Consider the following 17,720-nt stretch of genomic DNA (forward strand, 5'->3'; position numbering starts at 1 on the left):
TAGATACTCCTGCCTGATGTAATCCAGCACAGGCCGGAGATGCTCCCAGATTGCAGCCGGGCTCGTGTGACTTGACTGAGACGCTGTGCAGAATGACATGGATCCAGGAGGTGTACAGCATACCAGTATGTAGAGCGGCTTGCTGGTGCGAAGCTCCAAAATGTACCGCTTGGACTTCAGAGCTTACAGCCGTAGATCTCTGAGAAGTCAACATGTGCGATGCGCTCTTCACCTTCGTGTTGTTGCTTTACGGTTTGCATGCCTTAGGTTGAACAGATGCCTCCTGAATCTGGTCAGATGTTGGTTGATCACGTCAGTTAGCCCCCGGGGGCTGATGGCTATTTGTTTTTTTATTGTCATCTTGAACGACAAGGGGTTTCCATTCTCCTTCCTCTCTCTTACCTCAGACACCCACTGTGTGTATGCCACACGTACGCTGCACTCAGAGGGACTGCCTGCAGTTTGCAGGTGTACATACACTCTTTGTTTTTTCTGTTGCACACTACCTGCTCGACTAATGTGCAGGTTTTTCATCTGGTGCAGCTTGTTCGCAACCAATTCAATGTTTTCATGCATCTGGCACGAACAAGTTTGTCTTTCAGACGGGGTCGGATTGACCACCCAAAAAGGGCGCAGGCGGCAAAATAAAGAGCAACATAGGTTTCTGTTTGGATAATCACACATTTTCTGTGTGCATTTTTCATTGTATCCAAAAGGAACTGTTTTTTTTTTTCTTTCTTTTTTTAGTTTGTTTTGTGTTTTGGTTTGTTTTCTCCCAGCGGTTATTCGGCTCACATCATCCTTCTCAAAGAACATCTTCACACAGGCATCACTGACCCGGGAGCCTCTTTTCCGTGTCAAAGTGATCGGAGTCTTGTCTGAATGTTTCCACATTTTTTTGGAAAAGCTCAAAACAGACTCTGCATGTTTCAATAACTTGTATTTTTAATACGTACCCCCCACCGCCATCTTAACAGCAAACTGCTTTTCTCCTTTAGCTTAGTGATACCTGTCGCAGAGGTGTTTTGTCAGACAGTTGGGCACGGTGTTTTCTTGTGTAGCTGTTGAAATCTCTTCTTGTACTTCTCCTTCTCTTTGCGTTCTTTTTGAAGCGCTTTCTCCAGATTTCGAATTGTTGTTGAAACTTTTTTGTTGTGTTGGTGGTGTGGACAGGCTGTTTATTGCATCCAATTCTGCCTCTTTTTTTTTTTGCTGCCCTGCTCTTTGCCTGAGCTGATCTCCATGTTCTTCTCTTCTCTGCCTTTCTTCTTGTCTCATTCATGGTACTTTGCCCTCCTCTCGGGATCTAGATCTCGTCGCGCACGGTAGCGCCTTTGTTTTTCTGCTGCACTGAAGGGCATGTCACTAACATCTGTGAAAGTACATCCATCTAAACATAGGATTACACACACACACACACACACACACACACACACACACACACACACACACACACACACACACACACACACACACACACACACACACACACACACTGTAATAACTGTCTAATTGTATTAATAAACATTGTTTTAATTGGTTGCACTGCAGCGCTTCAAACATGGAAAAATGGCTTTCAACAAGTACAAGCCTACATAACAATCTGCCTCTATCCCTGCTGGCTCATATTGAGCAGCAATGCATATAGTTAACACAATTCAATATTTATTTAACAAAGGTTTTATGTGTAAGGCAATCTAACTTGACTATTCATTGGCCCTATGGGGCTGACGGTATCAGGTTGACCATTTGATGCTAATTAGCATATTGTTAGCCTATAGCTGAAGGTCACCCAGCTGATAGTGGGTGATTGATAAGGTCATTTATTTCTTAATTATATGTCAATAATGAAACTCATTTATTCAAAGTCATGGACAAAAACTGGTAAGAGGGTTAACATCACACTCTGACCCCCATCAATGTAGTCTTATAAAACATCAAAACAGTAGATTAGTAATCTGAGGCACTTTATCTTTATGTGCTTCTGATGGGAAAATGATGCAACTTCCTGTCATCAGTCTTTTGATGGCGGTAACAGCGTCGACATATCAAGATACAGGTGTTGGTTTTCCTGCTGGGCATTGCTGCCTGACGCACCTCCTCCAGTGCCTTTAAGGGGACACTTATAAAAAAATTGCACATTTTATTTTCACTTAAAACATAGATTTATAATAAGATTATATTGTAATCAATATTTAAATAACAATTATTCTGTTAATCACTGATATTTGTTGGTTTTAAAATCATTCTGTAGCAGTGTGATCACTGCAGGGGACATAACAAATACTTCAACCACAAGATTTTAAAAGTGTTTATCATTTGAAATGATATTTTACAGAATTAAAATTGATAATTGATTACTATAATAGATGCACTAACAGAATATTTTGAAATTAGGTATATATTTCTGAGTAGAGCAAATGAATAGTTGATCTCTCCCCTGAGTGTCACGTGTTGATGCTTGCATGTTTTAGAACTGCGTTCGAGGGATCAACACACTCAACGTGTCTGTGTGACTCTGCAGAACTTTGATCCCAGAAAGATATATTTGACATATTTGATATCCATTTTTTTTTTTTCTCTCTTTCTTCTCTATATCATAATCTGTATCGGCACCAAAGGTCTGTTCTTCCATATTTAGAGAGTTTAGAGATTCGGCTAGAGAGAGTGCCCAGATGATGGTGCCTTGTCTGTCCGATGATGTCACTTCCTGTTGGTCTGCACTGCAGTCTTTTTCATCGTGATACGTCATTCACTTTGTTTCGTTGCACTGACAGAACTTTTCTCTCCTCAGAGTTTCTTGGAAGCTGAGATCAGCGCATGCAGCGTCGCCCCCACGCAGGAGAAAAACACACCCACAGAGGTCACCTGAAGGATTTACAGTAAGTACCTGGAACAGGTTCAACATCTTTAAAACCCATGCAGCAATCTATAACACAGCCCGCACTTTAGCCTTCATTTGAATTGAAGCGGACGTGTCAGTTTGATCAGTTTGAACACAAACAGATTACAGCCACACGCTCCAGCTTCTCTGCTCACACTGGACATGTCTTTAGATTTCTCTTTTCCGTCACCTCCTACATGCGCACACTCACCCCTGAAGCAATCAGCTCTCGTCCCTCTCTCTGCGTCATCTTGCAGCTGAGGTTCTGCAAATGGCCAGTAGGGGGCACTCTTCTCCTTTCTATCCTCAAACATCTGGCCGTCACACGCTGCACAGAAGCTGTGCTGTGTTGGGATTTCCTGTTGAATGTAAAGGAGAAGTGTTTGACACACATTCTTAAAATAAGAGCTTCATAAGCTCGTTGATGCTTCTTTAAGTGTTCGAGTCCATATCTGAACACTTCAACATTTCCAACCTGAAACAGTAACGCTGAAGAAAACGAGCAGACAGTCATGTATGAGTGATATCCAGCGGGTGAAGGAGCGTGTGGATTTTCACGGGTCTTTTACGATGACACAAAGAGCTCATTTTGTATCTCGGGAAACACCGAGAAGCGACGATGAAGACGCATCACAGGAGAAAAAACGACCTGCATTGTTTGACAAACTTGTGGAATAAATCCCCATGTTCTTGGTCTGTAACAATAGAGAGTGTCCTCAGAGCAGAGAGCCATTTATTTTCTTCATTTTAAATAACAAACCAGCGTGGGACCCAGGCGGGTCGACTCATTTCTTTTTAGCGTGTGGCATAGTCAGTGTGAACATTTATTACTCTCAAAGCTCTTTTTCATACTTCTCTCTCGTCCTTTTCAACCGTCATTGTCTCTGCAGCCTTTTCTATCTTTCCACTCTCTAACCTTCTCCACCCGCCCAGCCCTCACCAACAGCTGGAGCCAGGCAGCTGGCCTCAACAGCTGCGTTCCTGGTCATTTCTGGACCAGCTTCATCTGGGCAGGTTTTTATATAGCATTGTGTTTTTCTAAATCCGTCTTTATGTCACCATCTAGTAATAAACTCAAGTCAATCGCCAGTTTACTAAAACAAATATGATCCCCATCTGTCCTCGTGGTCTTGGTTGGATGGCTTCCATCAGTAAAGGTTCTTCTTCTGGAGGCGGTGGCCTGGTCCCTCCTGGCGGGGGGGGGGGCATGTTTCTTAACTGAGTTGAACTAATTAGATAAAGAAAGGTATTTTTAGATGTTAGCACCGAGGATGTTCCTCTGTGTGTATGCACACACACACACACACACACACACACACACACACACACACACACACACACACACACACACACACACACACACACACACACACACACACACACACACACACACACACACACACACACACACACTTCCTGCCTCCCCTCCATCGGGCGGCCTCAGTGAAAAACGTCTGGACTCATCCCAAGCAGAGAGGGCAACAACAGGAAGACAACTTGTCAACCATTCTGATCGTTCCTCCGTCAGTGACAGATGCTGCTTCTGCTGAGAGTCACTGGAAGCTCCAAACTGCACAAACAGACGCAGAGTGCATCTCTCTCTCTCTCTCTCTCTCTCTCTCTCTTCTCTCTCTCTCTCTCTCTCTCTCTCTCTCTCTCTCTCTCTCTCTCTCTCTCTCTCTCCAATCAAAGTCAATGTTGTTCGCCCATCAACACGCTCGCTCTTCTAAAAATACTCTTCTTCGTCGTGACAACACTGAATGTGCGATGAGACACTTGTCCACTTTGGTGGCAGTAGCTCAGTCTGCAGGGAACCGGAGGGTCGTCGGTTCAAGTCCCAGCACGGACCAAGTCCGGAAACTGGTTTGGTAGATGGAGAGGTGCCAGTCTACTTCCTGAGCACTGCCGAGGTGCCCTTGAGCAATGCACGGACCCTAAACAAAAACTTATCTGAATGGCTGGCTGTTATTAATAAAGTAGAAATGATTATTATTAATAACAGGAGATGGACTGTTTTGATTGGCTGCTGCTCATAGGGGCTGACACACTGAATCACATGAAACCTGGCAGGTCTCTAACGACTCTACCCACTGAGCCACAGCAGCCTTTAGGTTTTATCTGTGATTTTGTACCCTGGTTGAAGGTTTTTTTTTTTTTTTCTTCCTGATTATAAACTGTTGCCGTTCATGGAGGGAGAAGTCTGTAAACTCGGGATGAGTCTGTGAGAAGCATCCAGAAAGGTGAGAAAGAAGAGGCAGTGCGTGTCTGAAAAGCTGAACCTGTTCACAGTCACGTGACAGCAGCCCTGGCTCTCCTGCTGTATCTTTGAAAAGATGAGAAGACATACAGAGGGGCGACAGTTGGACTGAGGCTGCATGGAGATGAGGCATCAAACAATAAGAAGACAGACTGTGGTCAGGTCATGGTTCACTGGAGTCCGAGCTGAGGGACTGATGCTGATGATGTGCAGAGTGGCCTCCTGCACTTTATCTCCTCAGGATAATCAGGGAGGGAAGATGGTTTCTTTCTATCAGAAAGAGTGGCTGCTCTGCACGTCTTTGATGTTGAGCTGACAGACGGGGGGCATTGGTGGACCCCAATAGAACCAACATGTCCAATCACTGTTTTTAAAAAGTGCCTGCTTAACTCGTAGTACTGATTTGGACAAAGTGCTGTATGCACACTCATCTGCAGTATGCAGTGCAAAATACCAGGATGTTGCACTGATCTGAGAAAAAGTCCCAGCATGCATCAGACCAGATTCCCTCAAGTACGCTTACCCACATTTTTAAAGCATCCAGTCTTTATATGTCCAAACCAAATATCGAACACATCATCAGATCAGATCATTTCTGCTGAAAAATACTTAGAACAAGAAACAGTCAAATCAATCAATCTTTATTCGTATAGCATCAATAACAAATGTTATCTGAAGCAGGTGAAGGAGCTTCCAGTTTAATATCCACTGAACTGAAATATATCTGTTTCCGAGTTCTGTGAGCTCTGTCCACCAGACGCACTCAGACCTGCGCTCAGGGGATCGGAGGAGGAAGTTCAGGAAGCAGGCATGAACCGTCCCACCGCGGCAGCCGCGGTCGGCTGTGGACGGGAAGCTCAGCAAGCTACATGTCCAACGTGTCCTTGAGCAAGACACTCAACCACGAGTTCATTCCCCTGCATCATGGTCACTTTACATCGCAGCCTCGGCCATGACGTGTGTGAAGGGGGGAGGGGAGGGTTTCTGGATGGCAACACTGATTGGCCAGATGGGAAATTGGACTTGCACAGATCTCGATCATAAAGTGAGTACAGCTTCACAGAACTGCTCGCATGTTGAGTCTCGTCCGGTTTGTATTCTCTCAGTTTTTTGTGCGCTCAGTGACGGTGACTTCGACGTGCTATGTTAAAGACTGCCCTTGTATTAAGACGCATACTCAGCAGTACTAAATGCTACACACTCCATCCTTCCTCAGATTACACTTGATGAAAGCCCTGATAAAAAAGATCGATGATTGATTTTTGTGATTGCAAACCGAAGTCTCGGGCGTGTCTCCGGCATGTGGAAGATCCCGCCAGGCAAACTTGAGCCTTCGCAGACAGAGGCATGGCTCCTATCATGGCATCTCGCAGCCCATTCATCACATCCACTCCCGTCTCGGGGTCTTTATGGACCTCGTAATTGAAAGCAGGCCGCCTGATAGGCCTTTTTCCTTTTGCTTCCCCGAGCATTAGATTAAAAGAAATCAATAGCGCCTGGCGCTCCTTTTAAAGGGACATGTCGAATATTACTGACGCTGTCCACTTTCAGCGACGGGAAGAAGCACTCGTCCTTTTGCATCCCGGAGCGTTGCCATATCACAGCCTGCGCTCCAGCTGTCACTGTTTGTGCGTTTGATATACTGACGGATGCAGAAAAGAAACAGGTGTTGCGTGTTAGTGCCACTATTTTATCCCCCCCCCCCCGGAGAAAAAGAGCACCGTGGTCGATAGAGTTGTCAGAGTGTATCATGGTAATCTATGGCCCTGTGACTTTTAAACTGAGCTTTGTTACAAAGCATTTCCTTCACGGAGAGGAAGAGGCACGGAGGGGGGGGGAAAGGAATGGATGTGGTTAAGGTGGACTGACCCCAGCGCAGATCAGAAACATGGGAATGTCTTTGAACATGGACTTATTTCCGTCCTGCTGTCTCTTCTTGGTAAGGATCTTTTTTTGCTCTGTATTGAGTTTGTAGGAATATCAACCACAGATGGAAAACCCTGCTTCACCATTCATGACCAAGAAGAAAGTGGATATTATTCAACAAGTACCGAGTCCTTCTAGTCGACACAACAACCTCCAGGCTGTTTGTTGTTGCAGCGGTGAAGCCTCAAACTGTCCATATCAGTCATTTCTGGCGAGTTTATTCACGCTTGGTTTCCGAGCAGACCAGTTTGTAAGTGGGATTCAGGCCTCAGAACAGCGCCGAGCCTCCTTCAGCTCATCCGTCCTGATGAAGATGAAGGCCAACGGTTGCTCCGCCGCGTCGCTCCTCGCTTGTTGTGTAGCTCTTCAGACAAATCCTCCCAGACAGGCCCCGGTTTCCCCCCACAGGGAGCAGCCTCATTAGGATTTGTTGCACCAACTGGAGAATGCTGGACAGGCTGAGGGAGCAACGAGGCCTTCCCCTCCCTACACACACATGTTCCTCGTTGGGCCCTGACCCCCGGAGCTACGGGGCCTTGTCCCGTCATATCTGGCTCAGACGGATCTCTCAGTTAGGGGTTCATTTTTTTTATTTTTTTTTTGCGATGGAGCTTACACTTTTAATAAGTGGACAGACTGTTCAGGCAACAAAGAAAGGGGGACGTTGCCATCACAAGGTCTCACTCAGCCTGCATCCAAGCTCAGAGAGGGAGCTGTGCTAAAGTGTGAATCTGGGATACACTCATAACGTACTAGCTCCCCTTCTGCAAAGTGATGCACAGACACAGATTAAAATGGTATGTTTAGAAACAACAATGTGCTAATGATTCCTCAGCCATCTGGGTTTAATGTCACCTCACCGTTAGTCATGTTTGGCCCCGACGGTCTGATTAAAAGAGGGTGGATCGATGACGAGCGACCTTGTTAGCTTCACCTCCTGATCTGCAGAGTTAAAGAATGAAAGGATGAAAAGCAGACAGGTTGCTGCGAGACTTGTGGGACACAGCAGCTTCTCTCTCTCCGTTCTCTCACCTTCCTGTTTCTCACACTGCCGAGCAGACGCAGTAAAAGGTGAAGTCTGAAGTAGGCCCATTAGTGTTGAATGGTTGAAAGGGCTCGCTCCCTGAAGAGCCAGTGAGAGGGCCAGCGTTGAGCAATGCTGGACATATGGAATATGTAACTCAACGCTGAGTCTCAGGGGCTCCCCCGAAACTCGCCTCTGATTTCCAGCAGACTCGCTTTCATCACTCAACACGCTCCATCATTTTTCCTCACCAAGAAAAAGATCACACTAAAAAACTAATGTTATTCAGCATTTTTTTTTTTTGATGGTATTAAAGAAAAATGTTATTTCTGGATAAATGTTGTTTTACAGCTGACGTCACAGAGAAAACAGGGGACGAAGGAGACCTGAGACTGAGACAGAGACACTGCTCAGGCTCAAGAGTGGGACACATGGAGAGAGGGAAAGAGAGAGAGAAACAATGTGCAGGGTATTTTTTTTAAATCAGTCAAACGTGTGAATGTGTTCAACCCAACGACCACGGTGACGGGCAAATGAAACGAAAAAGATCTGTGACAACAAACAAAACAAATGTAATCCATGTCTTATGTTTGTTGTGCAGTGACTTTATGAGCGGCCTTATCGCTTTCTGACCTCGGAGCTCCGCCCCCTCCTCCAGCGCTTCCAGTGATAGGCTGATCTGCTGCTGTGGCTTGGCTCACTGTACCTGTAGGAGGTGGGATTAAACTGATGTCTCGCTTGTCTTGTGGCGGTGACTCAAGGTCATTTTGGACTTCACAATAAAAGTTTCAGGGTTAAATGTCAATGAAAGGCTTTTATTGTGAAACAGCTTCGTCGAGACATGAGCGCATTTTAAACTAGAGCAACTTAGCACAGCTCAGATGTCTGCAAAGAGGTGAAAACTTAGCTAGATAGATACTTTATTGATCCTGAGGGAAATTCAATCTTAGATTCAAATGAAGCTCATCGAGGAGCAACAAGAAATTTTTTCAGTCCCACAGGAGTACATCCTGATGTAAATGCGTATCTATGATTTAAAAAAAAAACCAACTGAATCCATTCATCTAGATTCTGAATTGTGAGACACACAAAGACTCCCTGATGACTGCAGGAGAAAAAACAAGTTCAAGCTCCCCACAGATTCAGCGACAACATCCGGAGAAACGAACAAAGTGACTGAAAACTTTCATCTTTCTAAGTGCTGAACCTTCGACCTCTGACCAATAAAGAAATCAAGCGATGGAACATTTCTCTGCCAGCGTGGAGAATATATCAAAGTTGGCGTTTACGTTGTGTCAGACTTGGATTATTTCAGAGGAGCGTTGGAGGCTACGTCACACTGAGCATCATTACCTCTCACTGAGCTGACGGAGCGGACCAGTCCAAATTCCCCTCATACTTTCCTCTGAATCTCACCAGCCTGCCTAATCATCAGTGACAAGCTGCTGGCCCGTCCCGTCTGCTCACTCTGTAGATGCACTTATTAAAGTCGTGCAGGTGAAGAGGAACACTGTGTGTGTGTGTGTGTGTGTGTGTGTGTGTGTGTGTGTGTGTGTGTGTGTGTGTGTGTGTGTGTGTGTGTGTGTGTGTGTGTGTGTGTGTGTGTGTGTGTGTGTGTGTGTGTGTGTGTGTGTGTGTGTGTGTGTGTGTGTGTGTGTGTGTGTGTGTGTGTGTGTGTGTGTGTGTGTGTGTGTGTGTGTGTGTGTGTGTGTGTGTGTGTGTGTGTGTGTGTGTGTGTGTGTGTGTGTGTGTGTGTGTGTGTGTGTGTGTGTGTGTGTGTGTCATCCTTTGTAACAGTCAGGTTGTTAAAGTCGTGCAGGTGAAGGAAAAACCTGCATCATGCTGAACCGTCCATCTTGGCGACTACTGAAGGAAAGACTTTGTCTGTAAATCAGGAATTTCAAAGATCAGACGCTCCCATGTGCCCTTTTAACTTATTGGTTGCAGAAGCACGGTGACGAGTGTTTTGGAAACGGCAGAGTGGGGTTTGTGTGTGTGTGTGTGTGTGTGTGTGTGACATTTATGGTTTTTGCTCAGAGTCTCTTTGTTCTGAAAATGTCACTCCCCGACTGACCTTTCTCCATGAAACCTTTGTCATTACTTATGATCTCACAACATGTGCTTTATTCCATCCAGCTCTTTGCTGTCGGCTCCTTGGTTTAGTTTTGGGACACAGTTGAGACCAGTAATACCTGAAAGTGAACCCGGAGGCACGAGGCAGCTCGCATGGAAAACTGGACCCAGTGACAGCAGGCACAATGCTTCAGTCTGTATTCATGTTCAGGTTTAACAGACAAGCACCGTAAACCAGCCCACAGACCTGTGACTCTATCAGCATGCATCACACTGTGGTTGTTGATCATTTGAATCTGTGAAAGTAACCAGCCAGACTGTAGCTTGGAGAACAGAGTGTCATGTTTTTGCTGACGTTCAAGCGGGGAGAGTCGGACGAAGCGTCCTCACCTTCATCATCCTCTCCCTCCACTGAACAGCTCCGTCCTCCTCCTCCTCTTACATCGATCGTCCTCTGCGGAGGGTTTTTATTATTGTCTTGTTGTTCCTCATGAGACGTCTGTTATGTTTTAAGTTACGTTTATGTAACATCAAGCTTCACTAACTAGATTCAGTCGTAAACCTTCTACGACATGATAAAAGGACTTGAGCTTGTAAAGCACTTACACATTCACACACTGATGCTAATATTAGCTAATCCTAGTTACGCATGTTTATATGCCGCCAAAGCGGTGGGAGCTACATTTTTTCAGCGTGTTAAATGATAATAAATTCATACCCGTTTTATTTGGTCAGCACAGAGGAGCCACAGAAGGGGCCAGAGACATATCTACAGGGGCCCCTGTAGGCCCCCGTGTAGAACCGCCCCTGTACACAGCCTCGTGTTCATAGTTTTACTGAAATGTTCGATTGGAGTATTTCTTGTACTCGTGAAGATTTGACGAGCACATGAAGTTTTTTATCATTAATGTACTTCTTAACTTTTTTGACGAGAACCTTTTATTGAAAGCAAATGTAGTCCTCCTCCTGGAAAGCCTCTCCCTCTCTCTCTGCCTCCATGTTCCTCCGTCCAGACGTCTGAAACCTTCATTCAATAAGAGGCCGGTTTGGAAATAAATGTGCAAACGTTCAGTCTTATTTCAGGCTCGCTGTCCAGACATACGAACATTTCAAGCGTGCGTCTCATACCTCCCCCCTTTTTTTTTTTTTTTTACGTTGACGCCCTCTTCTTCCCTCTGCACGCTGTAAATAGTCCCAGAGCTGCGTCTGCTCTCTGTCCATAAAAACAATCCAAAGACAGTTCATGAGAGTGAGACAGAGCAGGCTGAAGACAGAGGGCCGAGGTGGAGCTGGCCTGATGCCTCTGAGCCTGGAGGGGCCCGTTGTTTCTGATGCCTCTGAGCCTGGAGGGGCCCGTTGTTTCTGATGCCTCTGAGCCTGGAGGGGCCCGTTGTTTCTGATGCCTCTGAGCCTGGAGGGGCCCCGTTGTTTCTGATGCCTCTGAGCCTGGAGGGGCCCCGTTGTTTCAGTCACTCTACAGCCAGGCTGAGGGGGAAATATGCAGGAGATACATGAGTTCTTGTTTAGTGCCATGCTCTGTAGCGTGCTCTCCCTTCCACACTGTCCGCCTCCTTTTTATCATCCTTTCTTCTTTCACTCAAAATGAAGTGGTGAGCAGTCTCTGCGCTGCAGAATTGGAGAGCTGGTTGAGTGATTGATCTGAGTTCAGGAACAGGATGTCTTCTTTCTCAGATAACAAGTGTCCCTTCTTACTGGTGGATTTAACCACAAGCTTCTCAGCATGAAGCACCTGGATACAAACAAAGCAGAGACCCAGGACAGACCAGTGCACACAAATACACAGTATGACTGTTATTGATCTTAGTCTGCTTGTTATCTGTCATGAAGATGGAAGCTGCTGTGTGCTCACAGGTTGGCTCATGCTAAGCTACCTGCCTGCTTTCTTTGTTTTGGTGTGATGGTCGCTCGCTGGCCTTCTGGAAACGTCTTTGAAAGCTGAAATGAAGACTAGAACTTGTCAAAGAAAAGGTTCATGTCATCGTCAAAGGAAGTTCTTTTTGTCTTGACCTGTGAAACAGTCTTTCGGTCTTTTTGGTTGCCATGGTTTTCAGTGTCTGATTGCCTGCTTCATGAAGCCTGCACTGGGTTGTTATCAGTCTCCGCTCTTTATCTCACACAGCAGAGAGCTATTCAGCTGATTCATCATCTTTTTACCACAGGATTACGTTTGGAACAGGTGTCTTTACGCTGCATGGTCATGGTGTGTTAGTGGGAGTGTTGTTTGGAGCGCAGCGTTGGTGTGAGGCGGCTCAACGTCTGTCGGAGACCTTTCAAACATCTTTCATGAACGTGTGCTATCGGGACACCTTCAGAAGTGTTTTGTGGAGATCTGTGGCCTGCAGCAGTCAACGCTGACCAACGTGTAAAATGTCCCACGCAGACTAAGAAGACTCACCGTGGCAAAGTGTTTGATAAAGAATCTAGCGTATGTCGAATAATCACATGTCACATCCCTTCTGTTACCAAGGCAACACAGGATTATAGACATTTGGAGAGTGTAGTCAGACCCGCTGCTGTATTTGATGGACTTAGAAGTTTAGTTTCTCAGGGGTCAGTCCTGTTGTCATAGACTGACTTCCATGTGTTTGTTAGGGACAGTGCATATTAATGAAGAGCTGTAAGAGATGCAAGATTATAGTTTACATCTGTTGCCGCCATGGTAACAGAGAAAGACACATTACACATAAAATACAAATGATGCTTCGACCTCACTCTTGTGGATGTTGTTCTAAATGTAGAGCGTTGGAAACACTATCAAATAAATAAATAAAGGGGGGGGGGGGTTATCTTTGGACCAAAAGCAGAAGCAACCAATTTTCAATCTCACTTTGTGAACACGCTGGCCTGCCTCCTGTACTGACATCTGTGTCTTGTTAAGGCATGTAGTCTTTCCAGAATCCTCATCCATAATAGGCCGACTATGAGTTCAACTTTCCTCCACGACCTCAGAACACAAAGTTGTTGTGTTTTTTTTTTCCCCCCCTGCTCCGTATTTATTCTTCAAATCATCTCTTGTTATTAAAAAAGCTGTGCCGTCGGGCTCACTTCCTTTCATCACACCTCCGTCCATTCTCTCCCGTTAAAGGAACAGAAATAGCTTTGTTTTTCCTAAAAAAAAAAAAAAAAAAATCACTTGGGCCTAAATCAAACTGTCAAAGCTTGGAGGTCACAACAGCTTCTCCTTTGGGCTTTGATTTAAGTGGCACTTAAGCCTGCTACTGTAGCAAATCAGGAGGATTTATAGAGTGCATCACCAAGAGGCCGGAGAAACAAGGAATGTTTGCCGGCACCCTGCTGCAGGTGTTAAAAACCTCTTTCTTCCCTCGTGTCCATTCTAGCTGCTGATAGGAGGCAGCTGGGAGACCTCGCGTGTTGCCTGAAAAGAGGCTTCTGTCTGCGGAGCATTATGCTCGCCGTGCTCTCCTCCTCCTCCTCCGAACGCGAGTCACCTCCTATACCGGAAAAGTCCTCCACGTAAAGCTTTCATAATTACATTGATCTTGAAGGGGCCTTTTTACGACCTGCTGACGCATTCAATCACATTTCAGTTGGGCCCTTTGTGAGAGGAGTCCCTCTCCTTTGCATATTCCCACATCACATCCGAACGGCCATGTTTGCTGGTAATTGGGAGTTTTCACATGGCCCTGTATGAGAGGAATAAAGGGTGGAGGGAAGTAAGGGGGGGGCATGTTATAGATGGACTGAGAGGGGGGGGGGGGCATGTTATAAATGGACTGAGGGGGGGGGGGGGCATGTTATAGATGAACTGAAAGGGGGGGGGGCATGTAATAGATGGACTGAGAGGGGGGGGCATGTTATAAATGGACTGAGAGGGGGGCATGTAATAGATGGACTGGGGGGGGCATGTTATAGACGGACTGAGAGGGGGGGGGCATGTTATAGACGGACTGAGGGGGGGGGCGTGTTATAGACGGACTGAGGGGGGGTGTGTTATAGATGGACTGGCGGGGGCGTGTTTTAGATGGACTGGGGGGGGTGTGTTATAGATGGACGGGGGGGGCGTGTTATAGATGGACTGGGGGGGGGTGTGTTATAGATGGACTGTGGGGGGCGTGTTTTAGATGGACTGGGGAGGGCGAGTTATAGATGGACTGGGGGGGCGTGTTATAGATGGACTTGGGGGGGCGTGTTATAGATGGACTGGGGGGGCGTGTTATAGATGGACTGGGGGGGGCGTGTTATAGATGGACTGAGGGGGGGGGCATGTTATAGATGGACTGGGGGGGGCATGTTATAGATGGACTGAGGGGGGGGGCATGTTATAGATGGACTGGGGGGGGCATGTTGTAGACAGACTGAGGGGGGGCATGTTGTAGACGGACTGAGGGGGGGGCGTGTTATAGATGGACTGGGGGGGGGCGTGTTATAGATGGAGTTGGGGGGGGGGCTGCTTGCACAATTGAAAGAGGGAGAGGGATTGTCAGAAACTCCAGAGGCATGTATTACAAGATCCAGATGTTGTAACCACACAACACAAACCCAGCCTCACCAAACCCCCGTCTATTGAACATAACCTGAGAGATGGATGACATCGCATGGAAGGCATTACAGCACTCTTGGACAGCACTTCATGTTCACACCATTGTCCTCGGTGCCTCTCGGTTTTGTTTTCCAGGCTAAATACAGGAAGTCATTATTAGGCTCTGCCTTATCCCAGGAAACATATCTGCTCCCCCTCCCCCCCGACTCTCTTTGAATTTCCACCCAGTCATGTCGTTGGTCTCGTTTGAATGAATGCAACAGCGGGCCAGTGCTAATGAGCTCGCCGTGATCTAAGACTAATGTCATCAGGCATCCAGTCTGGCCTGTCCCACACGCTCCACCTGGAGATAGAAACTGTAGCAGACGTGGTTTTATTCTGAGGGATCGTTTGAGGGGGGGATTCACTTTTCTCCTTCTCGTCCCTCCACTCTCTCTTCATGTTCACCGAGTCACTTCTCGCACGAGAGGTCAGCGCTGTGTCCCAGCAAGATGACCTCTGGTCACGAGAAGGCAGGCTGGAGCGTGACCTGGAAGCGCTTTGTCCGCACATCCTGGGAAGACAAACAGTGACGGTGCTAAGGCACACAGGAACAGCTGCAGGGCCGCCGTCATGTGTGCTCTGGCCTGCTTTGTCGCCTTTTTGTCATTTCTCTGCTCCCATCCTCCCTTTAAAGAGCCGACATGAACTTTGAGAGAAAGCACCGGAGATATACTTGACTACAAAAGACTGAGAAAACAAACCGAGCAACAGCATCATGTTACCAAACCACGAGAAGTAAATGGCTCTACTGTCATTGAATGAAGCCCCTCTCCTCACCATGACACTTGTCGGGTCAAGTGTTTGTGTTTTTTACAAAGACGAGCAAGTCGAAGTCCAGCTCGCTTCATTTCAGCCTCACTGCTGTCAGTCTGCCTTCTTCCTTTAGTCGTCGGCTCATAGCTGTTTGTTTTGTGAGTTGAAAAGGTGACAGACGCCCCCTTTGGTATAAAATGGTACTACATGGACTGTATAGTAGGAAATAGTTCATTTTTAATTGGTTGAGATCTTAATGGTGATGAATCCATGAATGATGAATCATTAGCATCCCTCGCTCTGATATCTGCAGGGACACCTGGATTTATCACAAACGTTTGAAGGTTAAGATGTTGAGGACTCCTCCGGTGAAAGGCTCCGACAGAAGTCTAGTGGAGAGACGAGGGCCACAGCAACACGTGGGCAGTAATGGAGACCATGCGGCAGGAGGCAACCCGCACCGCCTGGTGGTCAACTATAATACATAGGAAGGCCAGGATAACCTTCACAAAGTCCTGTGTTCTGTCACGTGTCAGGACGCTCATGTGTTGTAGCGTGTTTGAGATGATGGAAGAGAATACGTGTGTTTTAAATGTGAACCAGGCTGGGGTCAACGTGGAGAAGGAATGAACGACAGCATAACGATGCGACTGAAACAACGTTGAACATTGCTAACATGCAGCCTGCAGGCTTTCTGCAGAGACGATGATGGCGGCTGGAGCAGGACACGAGGACGTGCAGAGTGGGTTCAATGTGACGAGTGGGTGAGCCTTTGTGTGTTTGTTCAGACGACGTTGGATTGGCGTGATGAAGGTTCACGCCTACAAATACTTTTCAGGTCGTCATCTTTTGAACGCCGGCGTGTCCCTAGTCCGTCTGGAAAGCACTTGTTGCTTCACGACACAGTGCGGGTGCTTTAATGGAGCCGATGGAAATGCAAACAGGACAGGAGCTGAAAGTAAAATGAGTTGAGACGTCACGTTGGGGGCTAATAACTTGAATTTCCTCAGTCCGTGTGGTAAAGAGGGTGTGGGGCAGCGTGGTGGAATAACAGTCAGGTGTACTGTAGATTGTGCTAAACACACACTGAGCAGAAACATCTCATCTTTTCTCTTCATGTCTTTGATTTGTGTAGTTTCTATCTGGCTTTGATTCACAGCCTGTGTTGTCGATGTCAGGAGCGTCTGTGGGTGGAAGCTCACTTGCCTGTGCATGTGGGGATTCATCATCTGGCTTTAAGACTCTGGTCAAAGTATTTCAAAGGTCTGCAAAGGTATGTTGAGTCAGGCGACTCGTACAGTGTGTAAGGGGATTAAAACTGTGAGCTGACTCGATCCTGAAGTTCATTCATCCCTTTTGACCCTGACCGACTCATCCTGTCCTCTCTTTGTTAGCTGCACACTAGCATAGCGTGTTTCAGGCGTGCTCTTACCTTACTCAGCTTCATTCAAATGTCACCGCTTCATCTTTTCAGATCACCATTCCTTACGTAGATATCAGCCCTTTTTTTTTTACACTTACCTTTAAAAAAAAAAACCCACTGGTCCCCATATCCAGCATTAAATCAAACAGCTGGAAAAAGACACAAAAGAGGTGAGCGGGTAGATGTTTCTCGGCTGTCGTCCAAAAAGTGGGGAAAAAAAGATAGCTTATCTTTTTGAATGGATTTCAGAGTGCTTGGAATAATGAGCACCAGTCAACTTAGCTAAACACAAAACAAAAAAAACAACAGTAGCACACATCGCGTTTTTCTAGCATGTGGAGTCATGTAATATCTTTGACCCAGCAGTGGAAAAATCAGAGGGAGGACCAGGGAGAGAGGGAGTCAAAGGAAAAGTGTCACAATAACCTTTGGCAGTGATCCCCTTTTGGAAAAAAAAGAAGAAAAAAAAAGCAAAGTTTTCTCAAGGCTGCGTGAGTACGAGCTGATCCCAGAGTACGCTCCTGCTATTCATGCCTTTTCATTTTGGACTTGAAAGGGGCCCAGTTATGAAGCTCCTTTGATCCCTTAGAATTGGGAGAGACTACCATTTGTGCAGATTGAGATTGTAAGCCTTTTCTGAACGCTAAAGGCACACAAAACAGATCCATCTCTGTTTTTCAACATGGAGGCCGGGCTTTCAGCATTCACTGGGCCATCAGGTATGAAATCAATGCAGCATTACATTACACATTACATTCAGTGTGACTTCTGCAGGAGTCAGTGGGACTTTCCTGGATCAAATAAAAGTTAAATAAA

General features: G+C 46.3%; 1 protein-coding gene across 3 annotated transcripts in view; it reads left to right on the plus strand.

Annotated features, from left to right (window-relative positions):
• Positions 1-2,794: 2,794 nt before the first annotated feature.
• Positions 2,795-17,720, plus strand: part of disp1 (dispatched homolog 1) — a 58,635-nt gene continuing 43,709 nt past the window's right edge. For all 3 annotated transcript variants that reach the window (XM_079357798.1, XM_079357796.1, XM_079357799.1), the window contains exon 1: positions 2,795-2,882. The gene's annotated coding sequence lies outside the window, so the exon portion shown is untranslated. The remainder of the gene's footprint in view (positions 2,883-17,720) is intronic.

This window comes from Symphodus melops (genome assembly GCF_947650265.1).
Source record: "Symphodus melops genome assembly, chromosome: 1".
NCBI lineage: Eukaryota > Metazoa > Chordata > Actinopteri > Labriformes > Labridae > Symphodus > Symphodus melops.